The sequence below is a fragment of the Saimiri boliviensis genome, chromosome 5 (assembly GCF_048565385.1).
Source record: "Saimiri boliviensis isolate mSaiBol1 chromosome 5, mSaiBol1.pri, whole genome shotgun sequence".
Classification (NCBI taxonomy): domain Eukaryota; kingdom Metazoa; phylum Chordata; class Mammalia; order Primates; family Cebidae; genus Saimiri; species Saimiri boliviensis.
This window is the reverse complement of record NC_133453.1, coordinates 19,134,153-19,147,734: the sequence shown is the minus strand read 5'-3', so window position 1 is coordinate 19,147,734 and position 13,582 is coordinate 19,134,153.

Here is a 13,582-nt window from a genome sequence, read left to right as displayed (position 1 = left end):
TATACATCCAGCCTCAAGTTCTTATATCACATCACCCAGAAGTGAGAACTTAGATCTTCCCACCATTGAACAAAAGTAATTAGCTTCTCCCTTGATGGACTAATTCAAATCGTGTGTCCATTTATGAAATAATCACTGTGGTCAGGAAATTATATGCTTTGATTAGCTTAGTCCTAGTTGGGTTAGATTGAAACTGGCTTCCTCCTTCATGGTAGCAAAATGACCATAGCAAATCTGGCCTCACATTCATATATCACATTATGTAGAAGAGATAGCACTTCTAATTTGGCAATGATTTTACAAAAGATCCGTGCTTCCCTCTGTTGGTCACTTGCCCACCTATGAACCACTCACCATAGCAGCCCGTGGAGCAGAATTACTCTGGGGTCAGGTCTTCAGGGTCCACCTAGGAAGCTATTGCTGGGGATGAATGTTACTCAAACCGAATGCAATTACGGAATGGGGGAGAGACAAGGTGGGTGTCAGGGAGGGAGTCAATCAGCAATACCCTCTGCACCGATGGCCACCACAGTTAATTTACAAATCTCAGAAATGGACAACACCTTTTTCCTTCTCCCTCCTCTATTCCATATCCATCTCTCCCAAAGATGCATGCTTCCTTGAAGAACACAGCCTTCCCGGATGTACAGGATTTTTTTCAGTCAAACATACATGACTTTATTCAAGTTGAGTTTACCATAAAGAAACCTGCTTAGAGAAACATCAGTACAAACCCATTTACTCTACTTTTTTCCTAAGTCTAATACATTTTTACAAGTCATAAGGCAGTCCAAGACACAATGTCTCACACATCTTGAATTTTTCTTGCTGTTTTTCAAATACTTGCTTTCTACCTATGTACAGCTCAATTTCAAAATTTTTATTTGTGTCTAAAATGTGGGTCTTGCTAAGCACATAACACCTTAAAAACATTTCACAATCAGGCAGTGTTCCAGCAGTCATATTTTTTAAATCAGGCTTGTGAATTCTCTAAGAAGTCCAAGAACAACTGTGAATGACTTCCTTGAGTACTTTTGCAGGTGCGCAGGAAAGAGTCCTAGCCAGCAGTCTGGGAGGTGCCAGATAGTGGGACACAAATTCAGTCTCCAACGAAACAGACATTCACCTGAAAGACCTGTTATCAGCAATGGCCTGGATAAAGACTTCTTCACTTATACAACCAGCAAAGATATTTCTTCAGTGGTTTCAGTCTCACCTTTACTTTCCAGGGACTGAAAAGCTTTGCTAGAAAAAAAAAAAAAAAAAAAAAAAAAAAAAAAAAAAAAAAAAAAAAAAAAAAAAAGGGAAACTCTTGCTTCCAAACTGATTTATGAGAAAATGCAAAGCTTTTGGAAATGTTTCCCAATTTTCTATATCATCATGACTATTAGAAAGGTTATGACACTGGAAAAACAAATGAATTTTTTGCAAATACGATGCTTCTATTTCCAGAATGTTTCTAACTTAACAATAAAAGGTTAGACTTTTTTTAGATCAACTTAAAACCTTACAGAAAACGTCTCTTCTAGATACTCTCATTAGCTGCCATTTTTCCATAGGTATCAAGAAAAACATTGCAATATTACCAAAGTTAAATATGGCATGGGGACGTTTTTCAACCCTAAAGCCAAATACTCACAATTAAAAGTCAGTGCATATGATAAGTGATCATGTCAGAATTTGACAGTAGAACAACCAGCTGGCCATCCAAGCACTCATTCCCCACTGGGACACTGTCAGTTCTCCTTCCATTTAGTTTTTACATCCACAGCTCCTCACACACCTGGTATAATATCTCTTTCTCTGTGTGTGTGTGTGTGTGTGTGTGTGTGTGTGTGTGTGTGTGTGTGTTTCTGAAAGCTAAAACTTTGTTTTTTATATCCTGCATTTCCCACACAGCATGCGTGTGGTATGATATGTAATTGAAAGTTTTTTTACTAATCCCTAGTACAACACAGGTGGGTAAAAAGCAGAAAATGATTACTGAAAAACTGCAGCCCAAAGGACATATGTTTATGCACTTAAATATTTCTGAAAATTAAAGTTGGGTCGTTATTCCTATTTCCATTTTCGGTGGAGATGATTAAATAATTCCATCTTGATGATTGCTATGTTGCAAAGTAAACTTTCATAGTGTCATTTTTTTTTTTGCCTAAATTAATTCTGAAAGGCTAGTCTAATTTCTGCTTGTAAAGTATATCTGGAAGTTTCTTTAAGTCTCAAAAAAAATCCTGAAACTGGAAAATTTAGGCGTAAAAAATGTTACAGCTCTCCAAACTAAGACATTATCCATTGTCAAGGAGTGAGGCAATCAGTGCTTCTCTCCAGAGCTCCAAAAAAAAAAAAAAAAAAAAAAAAATGGAGAGAGAGAGGCAGAAATCAGACATTGGGAGAGGAAAACAGAGCTTTACTGCTTACAGAGGAAGAGAAGGAAGAGGAGGAGGAGGAGGAGGAGGAAGAGGAGAAGGAGGAGGAGGAGAAGGAGAAGGAGGAACCAAAGTAGATGGGAGGTTGTGGCTTTACAATTATGGATGAACGCATTCACATTTTGCCTTTGAATATACCAGGCTCGTCCATGTGTCTGGTTGCTAAAGCTAAGCAAATGCAGAGCACCTGGGAAACAGTAGATCAAATGGACTGTCTCTGCAGATCAGTAGGAAAACAGAGAGAGAGAGAGAGAGAGAGAGAGAGAGAGCCATACCATGCACATTCTTCCTCCCAAACTAACCCGTCAGTAGTCCCTCATTTTCTGGAGACAAATGAAAGCAGAGAAGTGAGCAAGGAGACTCTTCCTTGAACCCACGTCCTTCACATAAGGGATCTATGAGGCAGTGAGAAAAGATGCTTCCATCCCAACACCTGCAAACAAGCTCCAGGTCATCAAAAAAAGATTTCCTCTTTCCGAAACCTGAATATAATCAAAATGTCACCAAGTGAGAAATTTCCAATAAAACATAATTTTGAAGACAGAAGAAAAGAAACCCTGAATGAGCAGTAAAACAAAATTTCAAAACAACAAAAGAACTCAGAGAATTCCTTGATTTTCTCTAGAAAATGGCATAAACTGTCATCTAACCTCCCACCTGGATATTCAACCCATTATCTCAGACAGGAGGGTCATGAAATCGACTCTGGAGAGCAGAGCTGGCCAGAGATGTTGATGCTGGTTCTCCTTCTCACTCTCTGAGGATGTAAATAAACACAAATGTAGATGTGGAGAAAGTGGTAAACATGGCAACAATCAGGAGGATGTGGGGGGAGTAACAGATTGAAGCAGGGTGCCCTGACATTTCAGGCACAGAAGTCCTTCCCTCTCCATGGCTCATTAGACTAGGCTGGCTTTTTGGAAAGGCAAAGCTGAGACTAAGAGAAGAAACACTTGGTTTCAGTAGAACAGACCAACCTTGATGGCAATTAACCCTCAGAGACTAAAATCCTATTTTCCTCCAACAGGAACTTAGTCAGAAGGCCATGTGTCCCCAGTTGGAAAGAAACGGAATAAGTAAATCAGCCCTGTGTCCCACGGAGAGCTAGAAGAATGAGCTATCCAAAAACTACAAGGAGATCAGTTTGTGCTGTCCTCTTAAATTTCTATGAGGCTTAAACGTGCCAGGAGAGGGAACGGTGAAACAATAATTTTGTGGTTTTGGTTTCTGATTAAAAAGATGTGATACTGAATTAGAGAAACATGAAATATTTGTCAAAATCGACTTTCTTCATTATTTTCTATTTTCTTAGCCTTTAAACCATTTAAAGGAACTATCACCTGAAAAATAATTGTGGCATAAAAATGCGAGGTCGCAAAACTATCAGAGCTCAGATGTTCCAGTCAGAGATGAAAACTGAGGTCTTGGAGGTAGTGGTGGGGGAATCCGAATTTCCTAATTTCTTGCAACTCCTTAATACAGAGTCTAGCTGATACCCAAGTCTCCTCCCTCCCACAGCAGTGTTCTCTCTGCTGCATGACTTCAGAAGAGCACCCACACGCTCATCTTTATGAAGGCACACCACTCCTTGAGGCCTTTGGCGTGAAAGCCCAGTTCTTCACAAGCGTTGTTTGCAAAGGATATCCAAAATACCCAAGGCAGAAACCACACACTGACCATTGCCACATGCCTCATGAAGAAAAAGTTGCAAATAAGGACATTGACTTAGTTACTGGCTTTTTAGTCATTTCTTTTCCTGACAAATTTGTTTTGAGCTCTTGAGTTTTCTCTGATGTAGGGTACAAGGCAATGAGACCAATTTCTGGAAGTCACATATGAAAGGCCGCATCAAGACTTCTTTGGCCTGCTTTACATTTACAAAAGGTCTAATAAAAGTCAGAACAGGTGGACTTTATTGTCGTTTTCAGAAGCAGCATTTCAGGGGCAGCATGTCAAGTCCCACAGTTTCATATCCCATAAATATGTATACATTCATGTTTATGATTTCCCTGCATGAATCAAAGATTGCACTATTCTGAAGCACATAAAATTTCATGTGAATTTCATTTTTTGTATCTTGAAATATATCATGTATTGATGGTACATTCCTCATCTGATAGCTGCAATGGAATTTATTTAGCATTTAACAATGTTGTTATGATAGACTCTTTAAGACTATTATATTTCAGAAGGACCATAAATCAGAAGATTAGACTTTAGAAGAGCTGTCCAAACAATTGAGCCAGTATTGAATAAGACTATACATTTCCCTTCTTTATTAGTTTTGATCCTTCTAGCTGGCATGTTAAAAACTTGGAGGAATGCTTCAAAGTAAAAAGTGTACGTTGTCTACTTTTAAATAAAATAAAAATTTCAAACTCTTAATACATCTTCTCAGTTCCTTGTACTATGTGCATCACAGATGCACAGCATTCAACATTTCCTGTGAACAAAACAGAAATATGTCTACAGGAAGCTGAAAAAACTAATCCCTGAGGTTTCTATTAAATTGGTGCCATTACTTTTAATGGCAAAAACCACAATTACATTTGGACCAACCAAATAATTGCAAAACTATTAAAGAATTTGGAGAAGTACTTGATATTCTTTATAAAACAATGCCTCTGAAGAGGGAGTCATCAATTTATAAAATAGCTTACCCCACACTATTATTTCTCAGAATTTTCTTTAAGAAACACAAGATGAACCTTAAAACATTATGCTAAGTAAAACAAACAAACAAACAAACAAAAAACAGGCACAGAAAGACTAAACGTAGTAAGATTTCATTTATATGAAACTTCTAGAAAGGCACAGTTACAGAGACACAAGGCAGATCCATGGTTATCTGGGACTGGAGGTGTAGGAAAGTCAAATATAAATGGGAATGTGGATACTTTATGGGGTCATAGGAATGTTCTAACACTGGGTTGTGATGAGGCACACTGTACAAATTTATTAAGTCATTGAACTGTGTGTTTACAAGGCGTGCGTAGCATGTAAAATGTACTTCAATAAAGCTGTTTAAAAAGAAAAGAACAGTTCATAGATGTCCATATGTGAGGATGAAGCCAGAAATATGATGGAGAATGTCAACGAGGGCTTGTGTGTTATTCTCAAATTAGACCATTCCTGCTACAGACTTGAATGTGTGCATACAACACACACACACACACACACACACACCCTGATGTGACTTACCTGATTAAAACAAGTATCTATTAGTGCTGATGGCATCAGAACAGAAATGCTGCTTAGGAACAAATATCCAAAAACAATAATGTCACTTTCTGTAAACTAATTATTTGTATATGTGTGCATGTGTGTGTATATGTGTCTTCTAAAAACACGCTTGTGTGGTCACTATGATATCTGCTCTAGATCCCCACAATGGTCTCCCAACCCTTCGCCCTGATGTCAATCTTGCTTCTAACAGAGCAGCCAGAGTGATTTTATAAAAACATAACCCAGATCTCTCAATCTGTGTGTGTGTGTGTGTGTGTGTGTGTGTATGTGTGTGTGTGTGTCTGTCTGTCTGTCTGTCTGCCTGTCTCTCTTCTCTCTCTCAATAAACTGATAAAGCTAGAGGGAGCCACTAAGGACTCACAGCTTAGGCTTAATAGCAATCTGATTTGTTTTTATAATCTGGTTCGGAAATCTGTTCTCAGGAAGTAACATTTAAGCTAAGATCAAAGTAGTAAGAAGGAGCCAGTTACATCAAGGTCCAGAAGAAAAGCATTCTGAGCTGAAGGAAGAGTAAATGCAGAGACCCTGAGACAGGAACAAGCTTAGATGTCAGAGGAACAGAAAAAGAGACCAAGTCAGTGCAGCTGAAACTTAAAGGACCAAGGAAACCATGGGAATTGAAATTGAAGAGGGAGGAGGGTGCTAGACCAAGCTGGGCCTCATAGGCCTTGGTACAGCGTTTGGATTTAATTCCAAATGCAATGAGAAGCTAGTGGAAGGGCGACATGGGATCTGGGCTGTGTTTTTTCACAAAACCACTTTGGGCTGCTCTATGGGAGGCAGGAGTGACATTAGGGAGAAGGATCGTGAGACCTTTGCAGGAGTCCAGGTGAGATATCATGGTGACTGCACAAACACGTCTTTAGAGTCATCTGACGGTAAAGAGCAAGGATTACGGCATCCAAAAGAATGAAGGTTCACCTTCCACCTCTGCCACTTTCCATCCAAATGGCTTTGAAGAACTCACTATACCTCCCAGTTTTCTCATTTATCAAAAGGGATGAGGTTACTACTCATTTCATATGGTTATTATGATGACTTATTGAAACAATACAGACAAAGCACTTGGCATATAGTAAGTGCCTGACAGTTGATAGTGATTAAGGCACTTTAAAATTCATTCTACCAATTGTGCCATTGACCGCATAGCAGATGCTGTTGATGCCCTGCCCTGAGCCACCTTGAAGTTTCTGAGTCCACCAGCGATTGTCGGGGAGAGCTGCTAGCACAGCCAACTTCCCACCTTAAGCACCAGCATCTCTGTTCTCTGCCTGAGGATTTCTCTGGCATCATAAGGGCTTGCTCATCCGTGAACAGTAGTTAACTGCTCAGCCAGAGGCAATCATCAACGAAGGGAGGACGGCAGTCAGTGGATAAGTTTCCTGGGCTCTCTCTCCATCCTCTGGCAGCGCATTTCTCAGGTGTGTACCATGCACCTTCTTGGCTGAGCCTCAGCTGCTCACAAGGTAACCCAAACTCACTGACTTGCCATTCACTGGGTTCCCTCCCTTCCCTGTCACCTTCCGCATTTCCTTATATCCACCTCTTAGGATCACCTCCCAAACAGACCAAGTCCTTGTCTCGAAGTACGCTTTGGGGGAGTCCCAAACCAAGGCACATAAGCTGTGTGTGCTCAGGCCATCTCACCAGATTCTCTTGTCTGTAAATGGGGGTAATCAGGTAGACAACTTTCATAAATCTAAAGGCAGGCTACTTATTTTCGTTTACACTTCTACGCAACACATGACAAGTGTGATTTATACTTTTATAATTCAGTCATTTAAACTCTTAAATCTGGATACGTATTTTCCCTTTGTATCAAGAGTGAATGGATTCTGCACATTTTACAGTAGGAAATGACATGCAGTTTGGTTTTTGTGATAACAGGACGGGATATCATAAACTGGACACCAAAGTTCAGAATGGCTTTGAAAATAAGGATAGATTAAGCTCACTCAAGAATTAAGAATGTGAGAGATCGTATTTTCTAAAGATGGTCATGACAAGATCTGCCATCTCCCACATGTGCCTTAGCACTGGGACCTCGCCATTGCCCCAGCAGTAGGCGGAATCTTGTTCCCTCCCTTGGCGTTGGCGCACGTCCTGTCACTGCCTTGTCCAGTAGACATGATGGAAGTGATATCGACCCAGTCCTCAGTGAGGCATTAACTAGCTTGGCAGGGTTCACTTCCTGTCTTTTTTTTTTTTTTTTTTTTTTGAGACGGAGTTTCGCTCTTGTTACCCAGCCAGGCTGGAGTGCAATGGCGCCATCTAGGCTCACCGCAACCTCCGCCTCCCGGGTTCAGGCAATTCTCCTGCCTCAGCCTCCTGAGTAGCTGGGATTACAGGCACGCGCCACCATGCCCAGCTACTTTTTTGTATTCTTAGTAGAGACGGGGTTTCACCATGTTGACCAGGATGGGCCGATCTCTTGACCTCGTGATTCACCCGCCTCGGCCTCCCAAAGTGCTGGGATTACAGGCTTGAGCCACCGCGCCCGGCTCACTTCCTGTCTTTTGGAAGACAGGTAGAGAAGGGTGACTTCCTTGAGACTTTCATGCTGTGTGAAGGCCAAGTCCCATGGAGAGGGAGTATGACATCAGGATGAGTGAAGAAATCGTCATGAACATGAATTCTGCAGCCCCTGCAGCCCCAGCCATTACCAGGAGGAGCAGGGAGAGACTGCCAAGTGAGCCTTCTATGAATTCCTGCCCCACAAAAGCATGAGCAAACTAGGCGGCTGTTTTAAACCTCTGAGTGTTGGTGTTGTTTATTGCACAACCATACAGAATGGAAATGAAGAAAGTTAAAGCAGTAACTGAAAATAAAGAATTTGAAAATTCATGCAGTGTTGTTTCCTAGGGTAAGACTGACTTCAGGAAAAAAAAAGTATAGATATGGTTTCAGAAAATGTGATGAAAGTCCTTTTAGGGAAATAGAAACAATGAAAGCAGAATCCTATTTGAAGTCTCACTTTTTTCATTAGCTGCAGCATAATGAAAAACAGCCACCCTGAATATCCAATTTCCCCCAATACTTTAATTCTTTTCTTAGGCTGGAAGTTTTAACAATCCATTCTTTACTACAAGTTAGAAAAAAATACATAATGATTTTTTAAAACTTTTCTTATTTCTGGACAGCAGATTTTGAAGGTGAAGCTTTAATCACATGCTAGTCTTATAATCACTGCTGGTTTTCAACTGAAGTATTACAAATTGGGCTTTAGTTCAATTTAAGCTGCATGGGCCAAATCCTACCCTTCGTTGTTGTAAGCAACTCCCATCGAAATCATTAGTAGTTGTACATGTGTAACGAGGAGATAATTTGGCCACATGTGCTTTAGTCTCCATGTGTCTCTACACAGAGGCTGGGCTGCGCAGGGAAAACATCTTGTGCTGTTTGGAATAAGTTATCTTTTTTGCCTTACTGAGTTCACGTCAACATGATGAAAAGAAAATGCAAATGTAAGGAGAGGCAGCACTTCCTCCCACAGCTTTCCTTGTCCTGGTGGTTCCTGGCAGTGCTGATTCTATAAGCAATTGCCCCTTCTGTTGGTAATAAGGGACAGGATCCTCCTCACTCCCTCCTCGAGGCCCTCCCGAGAGACCCTGCTCCGTTTACAGCTGGCTGGAGGGGCACTGCCTCCTTGTCAGTTCTTGTCTCCAAGTCTTCCAAGGACAACTATCTTCCCTGGCAAAGTGCTCACTTTTGATCAAACAAATGTCCAGTGCACATGCAGCCCAAACCACCGGCCAGAGAATCTTTTCCCAGGAAGTCACTTTGCTCATCCAACAGTTAGTAAACCTTTCTAAGCATCTTAGGCAGTGGTTCTCAGTTGTTAGACTACTTCAGACTCACAGGCAGGGCTTATTAAAAGACAGAGTGCTGGGCCCCAGCCCCAGAGTTTTGATACAGTAGGATGAGAAAGAGGGCCTGAGAACGTGCATATCTAACAAGTCCCCAAGTGATGCCACTGCTGCTGATTCAGAAACCACACTGTGAACACCTCAGACCTAGAATTTAGGTGACACCATAGACACAGTGTCAAGGAAGATAAGGTCATAAATGTATATAGCTTAGGCTTTAGCAGAGAAGATATAAAGGTAAATCAACAACTGTGAGATGGTTGGATGAGTGCAATCACAGAGAAAAACACGGGCTTCCTGATGATCCATGAGTTGATTCAGGTAAAGGAGGAGACAGTGTATAATATTTAGTGATTAAAGAAACCGACTATAATCAGCATTTGTTGTTTCTGTGTACCTTTTTCCTTTAACAAAAGAATTGCTTTCCTTTTTGGAATTGACTTGACTGTCCCTGGTTTAACGTGGTCTTGACAGCATCTGTTGTCAGTCACATGGCCACACTGCTCTGTGACCGGATGAGCATGTGATCCAGGCTGGCCAATTAGAATTCTTTTCTTGGGATTAACAATAAAATGGGAAAGAGAGTCTTTCTCTTTCTGAGATCTCCACCAATAAGGATGATGTATGCCTGGAGCTTCTGCTGACCATCTGATTCTTTGCCATCATGTGCATAAAACCAGGCTGAGAATGAAACAGTGACTAATTGTATTTTGCAAAGGTGTCTGTCATCCCACATGTTCTTCTTTGATATGTCTCCTATGAAGAGGTGGAGCCTATGTTCCCTCCCCTTGAATCTAGGAAATGACACTGTGTGATTCTGAGACTAGAATATAAAAGGCAACTCAGATTTGCCTGTTTTTTAGGGGGGATGCTTGCTCACGAAACCCAGCTACCATGCTATGAGGAAGCCCAAGCAGCCACATGGAGCAGGAACAGGTGAATGTTCTGTCCAACAGCTCCTGCTGAAGTCCAAGCAAACCACGAGCAGCAACTGTCATTCCTGTGAGTGCATGAGGCTTGAGATTATTCCAGCCCCCAGTCATCATGTAGATTTTGAGTTTTTCCAGCTGAGGCTTCAGATATTGTATAGCAAAGAAAAGCTAACCCCATTGTGCCCTCTCTGAGTTCCTGACTCACAGAATACCATGAACATAGTAGAAAGTTTAGCACAGTTCCTTATGCTAAAACAGTAACTAGACATCAACCTAGAAATAAGCAGAGCTGAGAGAAGGGGAAGAATGACAGTGACCGAGAAAGAGAGAAAGAGTGAGAGCCTTGACAACTTCATTTGAACCCCCAGCTCAAGCCTTACCTGAAGATGGAGCTATCTCATCTCAAGCATCCCAGTGTGAACTAATAAATTCCTATTTTGCCTAAATTATTTTGAATATTAATTTATGTCACTTCTAGCCTGAACAGTCAAGGTACAACAAACTTTAAACATGCAGACAAGGGACATAAAGGAAGAGAAAAGAGACATAAAACAGTGAGACGACCTTGATACATGGAGCCTCTCAGGATGCTGTTAAAGATACTGTAAATGTAATTAAAAATTTCTCAGAAATGAAAATCATTCAAACAGAAAAAAAAAATAAATATTGGAATCAGGAAAACAAGAGGTATGGTTGAACATCTACACTGGCACATCTAGACATGTGCCTGGCCTCTGTACCAGAATGCCTGGTTTCTTAACTCAGACCCACTTCTCATGGCCAAGTCACATTACATAGAGTATTTTGTACCTCAGTCAAACTGTCAAATAATCAATAACACAGAAGATAGGGATACTGAGAAAGTGCTACAGAAAAGCTAGAAAAAAAATGTTTGCAAGTGTTTGCAAAGTGTAAAGAAGGAAGACAAGGAAATTATTGATTGAATGGATTTTAAAGCAGGATTTTGACAAGCTTTGAAATATTTTCTAACTTTTGAAGAGTAATCACTTCTCATTGTGTGATCTCATTGTGTAATCTCAAGAGTAATCATCTATCTCATCTATTTCACTTCCTCCAGGGACTTTCTGAGCCTTCTCAAAAAAAAAAAAAAAAGTGGATTTTTCCCCATGAATGTGGTTATCCATCCTAAGCATATTAACTATGAAAAATTCTTCCCAAATAAGAAAAAGGAAGCATTTCAATTGATTTTCAGTTTCAGGGTATCATTATATCATTCTACAGGTGCCTTGAGAGATAGTGAAAGAAATTATTTTTGAAGTTTACAAATGAAGATAGAAGATTTACAATGATTCTTTTCACTGTTTTACGGTAAACATAAAGTTAAGTCAATCTTCTTAAACATATTGTGTTAATTATCATGATTAGTCAAAGAAAAAATGCTCTGCTACACAGTGAATCAGCTTAGGGGCTGACCTGGTTCTCTGCAAGTAATAGAAAAAAATACTAAACTAGAAGCCATGGTACTTCCACTCAATATTATTTTGGAAAACATGTCAACAGATACATATATAAAGCCACGGTGACTCCACTCAATAGATATATTGCTTTGCTTAACTTCTGAGGCAAAATGTCTTCATCAACAAAGTTCCTCATCCCATTCATAAGGATGTTATGAGTCTCCAAACAACTAATGCGAATGTTCTTTTACTAAATTTTGCACACTGTGAAGGGCTATTCAAGTTCAAGTTACACAAAGAAAGTCAAACATGTTTAAATTAGATGACCTTAATGTTTCCCTTGTCTGTTTAACTGCTAGCCTTCATCAAAGGGAGAAATGCTTGAAGGTCAATATTACACAGGTTCACGTACCTACAGGTCACCCCTAACGTAAATCCTAACATAAGCACCAGGCAGCATTGTTTCATGGAGTCCTGACAGCATGGGAAGCACCTGGCCTGGGGTTGGTAAGCGTTGGGACAACTCATGGGAATGTTATTGCATGCTAAGAGAACCCAACAATAGACAATGTAAGCCAATCTCATCTGCAAACTGTAGATTTGATTGGAAATCTCTCTTTATGACAAAATGCACACAAGTTATTAGTACAAATGATGTGATGGAACAATTAGTGGAAGTTAATTAATTGAGCAAGCAGAATCAATATGGAGGTTTATCCTACGGCAGTTTTGCCTTAGATAATAAAGGGACATTCTAAGTAGCATCACTAAAGAGCTGGTGGCTCAGCTGGGAGCACTAGCTACTTACCCTTCTTTGAAACTCATAACCAGGAAGCAGTAAGATGTTTCCAAATCATGACAATCACAACAAGATCTGGCTCACCATGATGGCAATGACATGTCTCATTCACTCCGCAGGTCTGTGACGACTCTACTGTGCTGTCTTGCTCCTTCTGGAGCCACCCAAGGACAGGGTATGATGAAAAACATAAGGGACGAAGGTCAAAATGACTATGCCCCAAAAAGAGATTTTTAAAAATTAATTAAATCACTATCTTAACTATCCACTTACCTTTCTCAGAATAGCTACAGTACAGAGTACCATTATTTAAGCAACCAAGACATTTCATAGTGTTACCAGACTCAATAAAACTTCCAAATCTCACGCAACCCATTTGTTATGGGCTGAACTATGTCCCCAAAATATTTATTTGTTGATGTTCTAATGCCCAGTACCTCAGAATATAACAATATACGTAGTGTTTTTTTGTTTTGTTTTGTTTTAAGACGAGCAGTCGTGGCTCACTGCAACCTCTGCCTCCTGAATTCAAGCGATTCTGCTGCCTTAGCCTCCGAAGTAGCTTGGATTACAGGCATGTGCCACCACATGCCTGTAAAAAAAATTTCTGCTTTTTAGTAGAGATGGGTTTCACCATGTTGGCCACGCTAGTCTCAAGCTCCTGATCTCAGGCGATCCACCCACCTTAGCCTCCCAAAGTGCTAAGATTATAGGTGTGAGCCACTGTGCCTGGCAGTAGATAGGGTTTCTAAAAAGGTAATTAAGTTAAAATGAGATCCTTTCTCAGGGTGAGACCTGATCCAATATACTTGATGTTATTTTATGAGGAGACTAGGACACTGAATGCCATGTGGGATAGGGGGACGGTCATGTGAAGACACAGGGAGAAGCGTCC